At 38.5% G+C, this 4,589-nt stretch overlaps 1 non-coding gene across 1 annotated transcript; it reads right to left on the reverse strand.

The window, feature by feature from the left end:
- Positions 1–258: 258 nt before the first annotated feature.
- On the reverse strand, positions 259–330 carry Trnam-cau (transfer RNA methionine (anticodon CAU)). The gene has a single exon. It is a non-coding gene; the product is annotated as a tRNA-Met (tRNA).
- Positions 331–4,589: the final 4,259 nt, after the last annotated feature.

Below are 4,589 nucleotides of genomic sequence, written 5' to 3' on the forward strand. Positions count from 1 at the left end.
CAGCACGAGACACCGTGCAGTACAGGACTTCAGGCACCCTATCGCCTAATGTTGCCCTCCTTCAGACATGTCCGTCCACTGGTCATGCAATGAAGATCCTTCCGTAGTCATTTGAACGCTCTGAACATAAGAGTGTGTTTCATAATGCTCACTGGCAAATTATATTGTAAGACTACAACCATCATCAATATCTCGTCGATTTCTTAGTTGAAATTTTCCCTAAAGACCATTACGGTTATGACAAGAAAAAAAAAAAATTAGCAGAGCGTGGTTTCGATCCACGGACCTCTGGGTTATGGGCCCAGCACGCTTCCACTGCGCCACTCTGCTCGCCGGAGTCAAGTAACTACATTACGTGACAGCTCAGCCAGTACTCACACACTACACTCGCAACGAGTGAAAAATCATTTGATGTTCATCAATTTTCAACTACTTTCACGTCAATTCTTCTCGGAATTTGACAAGTTTTGAGTAGTTTCCTGCATTTCCAACAAACGACATACGGACTTAAACAGAGTTTTACATTGAACAGGTCAATACAAAATTAAATGATAAGTTTTGCGTCTTTGGTTCACTTTTGGCGATTAAAAGTGCAATAATTTCTACATCATAGAAGTAAAAAGTTCCGTTATTAAACAAAAAATAGCAGAAATTAGTATTTTCATTCTTTCCTCTTACTTTAACAGATAGCACATTTTAATAGCTGGCACCTTTTTATTGAAGCTAGCACAATACAGTAGATTAGTTCTCTGTTCTTTCACTAAAAGCTTTCGGAGAGCTTAAAAATAACCGTAAGTGGAAATGAACTGCTTCTTAACTCCCCCACTGCCGGTCCCAAGTCCGGGGCCTCATTTCGCAAGTGATGAGGAAGGAGGAGGGGGAGGAGTAACACCTCGTTAAAAAAACCTGGGTCCATCTGGCTCCGAATGGTAGCACCCTGTAAGGGCCCCTGCCTAGGGTTACTAGGTGAAACCTGGTCAACGGTCTCAAAGGCGGAAGAGGAAGTTCAGATTCCCAACGGCGGAGAGAGCGGAAGAACTATCTCCAGGACTCACAATCTTGGTTGTACATTTTGTGGCCTTTGGGCCACACCCAAAATAACTTTCATCAATCATGGAAGTGTGTGATGTAAACTATTTTACCCCAGGTGGACGATCCACCGTACGCCAGTACGTCAGCAGACATTCGGATTCTGGGTAGTCTGCAAAATTGCACAAAGACAAGTCGGAGTGTCTTGGAATCTCATCCAAATTTCAATATAGGCAATCAACGTACCTAGCAACTTTCAATGCAAACTCATTGTTGAAAACCGGAAAACTAAAACATCTAACAGATACGCTAAAGAACCACAACATACTCATAACAGCCATTCAAGAAACACGATACATGGATACAGATACCTTCGATTCCGAAGGTTTTAGGATATACAAAGGGAAAGTGGGACCGAGAGTAATGAAAAATGTACCACATCTTGGTACAGCCTTTATAATCAACAAACAAATCTTGAACTCAATAGCTGGCTTTGATTCCCAATCAGAAAGAATCTCAAGTCTTACATTCACAAGCACAAACAAAATCTACACAATTATCAATGCACATGCTCCTATAAACGAGGATAACAGGAAAAACAAAGAAAAAGTGGAGGCCTTTTGGAATCATCTAGATGACATTATTCAGAAAATTCCAGATAAAAACATCATCATTCTTCTTGGAGATTTTAATGCACAGATTGGTAAAGAAAAAAGATATAGGAAAATAGTTGGAAACTACCCTGCACACAAAAGGAACAAACAGAAATGGTGTGAGACTAATAGAACTTTGCCAAGCACACAATTTAATTCTTAAATCCACAGCTTTCAAGAAACTACCACGAAGACAAAAGACATGGGTATCCCCAAATCCTAGCCTTGGGGAATTTCAACTTGATCATGTGGCAATTAAGAAGATTTCTAGCAAAGAAATCATGAACATTAAGGTACTCAGGGGTGCAAACTTGGATTCAGACCATTACCTTTCTAAAATTAAGTTCAAAGTAATCCCAAACAGGAAACGCAGCATGAAACAAATTAAGGGTCGGAACTATAGCACAGAAAATATTAAAATCAGATGAATTCACAAAAGCAACAGAAACCATTCAGACACAAAGCTGGGAGGGTATCAAGGAAAACCTCATTACTACAGCTGAACGGATAGCACCTAACAAAAAAAGTAAAAAACATGCCTGGTGGTCGCTGGAATGTGATGCCCTCATTGAAACAAGAAAACAGGCATGGCAAAATTGGCAATCACAGAAAACAGAAGAAAGTAGACTGAATTTCATTACAGTTAGAAAACTGGTAGATAAAAATATAAAAAGGATTAAGAAGACACATGAAAACAAAACTCTCCTCCAAATTGATGAAGAATTTGTTAAAAACAACACAAGGAGCTTTTACAGAACTTTCAAACAAAGGTTATCAAGATACAAAGCACTCACCCTCCAATTTCGAGATGTAAATGGGACCATCGCTCACAACAACACGGAAAACTGCAAAATACTAGCAGGCTACTTTGACAAACTCTTGAATTGTGAACCCATCCTTGAAAAATTTGAATCCATTCCAAACAACCGTGAGAAGCCGGATTCAGAACCACCGACGACTGAAGAACTACAGAAGGTCATCTCAGAACTTAAAAACAACAAGGCGTCCGGAGAAAATCAAATAGTGGCCGAACTATGGAAAAAGGCTGACAAAAATGCAGTTACATCCCTAAAGTGTGTTTTCCATCAAATCTGGAAAGAAGAAGAGATCCCCGCAGAATGGAGAACAGCTCTCATCCACCCCATCCACAAGAAAGGTTTGAAGACAGACCCCAACAATTACAGAGGAATATCACTGCTGGATATAACGTACAAGATTCTTTCTGAAGTCCTTTTGAACAGGGCAGAGCCGCAATTGGATCCGCAAATCGGGGATTACCAGGGAGGTTTTAGAAATGGCAGATCATGTTCGGAACAAATACTAAACCTCAAAAACATTATGGCATACCAAAAATCAAGGGCAAAGACATACGTAATCTCCTTCATTGATTTCAAAAAAGCATATGATTCGATTGATAGAGAATCTCTGTTATCAGTCCTGGAAGAAATGGGTTTGGATAAGAAAACAACTAATATTATAAAAGCGACCCTTACAAATACATTTTCGAAAGTTAAATTTATGGGCGAACTATCGGAACCCTTTGAAATAAAAACGGGAGTGCGACAGGGCGATAAGGCTCTCACCGTTGCTGTTCAATTGTGCTCTTGAGAAAGTAGTCAGAGAATGGAACACAAATATTAAGAGTGGTATAAGACTGGGTTGCAAAAAGAAGAACCTTAAAGTAAATTGCATTGCTTTTGCAGATGATATGGCCCTGTTTGCTGAAACAATGGAAGAAGCACGGGAGCAAATCCTTGAACTAAAGAAACAAGTAGCTAAAATTGGTCTTCACATCTCCTCTGAAAAAACTAAGATATTGACAAACATCAAGCACTCATGTAAATACCTCAAAGTTCAAGAACAGAAGATTGAAATAGTAAAAGAATTCAAATATCTCGGAGAATGGATTACTTGGAATGCTGGGGAAAGCAAAGCAATGGAATCCAGAAAAAATAAACTTGAATTGGCCTTCCAACTAACAAAAAATACATACAACAAAAAATCCCTTTCATGGGGGTCCAAAATTACACATTACAAGACAGTGATTAAGCCAGAAGCACTGTATGAAGCAGAAACGCTTAACATGAATTTCAAAGGCCAAATGGAGAAACTTGAGGTAAAGGAAAGAAAAATTTTAAGAAAAATCATTGGGCCAAAATTTCAAAATAATAAGATTATATACATCAAAAATGAAACTCTCTACAAGAAAATCGAAAAACTTTCAGATTCTATGCGAAAAAGGAGAATAAATTTTTATGGTCATCTTCTCAGAATGAATTCCAACAGATTAACTAAACAAATCTTTGACTTCTTCCGTAACCGAAAAACGAAGCCCAACTGGTTTAAAAAAACTGAGAAAGACCTAGTGGAATTAAATATTTCAGAAAATTCACTTATTGATCGAACTGCTAAATTAATTACTAAAAATGAAAACATAAGGTTCCAAGACAAATCCACACAAAAGTCCAAATCCTTCATCTCGGAAGAAGAGAGGAGAAGAAGATCAGAAATAATGAAGAAATACTGGGCCCTAAGAAAAGAACAACGCACAAAGAAATGATTGATCCAGCGTACCCCAAAGAGGGTGAAACGAAAGAAGAAGAAAGAACTGCTTCTTGTTTTAACACTTGTTGTTAATGATGGAATCAGATTACGGAATTTATTTCTGTTACACGGTAATGTCTATCTCTTAGCTATTTTGAAAGGGAAAAAAGACATTTACGCTGTCTCCAGCTTTAGGTTTGTTTGTGTAGTTCTTGCCAAGAACCTAAGGAAAGGCAACAAATGTCTGAGGTGGAGGAGGCGCCAAATGATATGCCTGTCGCTTGTGTGGAAAAATGTTCACTAGTGGATGTGTACAACGTCTGCATTTAAAATCGCCGATTTCCACGTTGGTGAAAGATGGAT

This window comes from Schistocerca serialis, chromosome 10 (assembly GCF_023864345.2).
Source record: "Schistocerca serialis cubense isolate TAMUIC-IGC-003099 chromosome 10, iqSchSeri2.2, whole genome shotgun sequence".
Classification (NCBI taxonomy): domain Eukaryota; kingdom Metazoa; phylum Arthropoda; class Insecta; order Orthoptera; family Acrididae; genus Schistocerca; species Schistocerca serialis.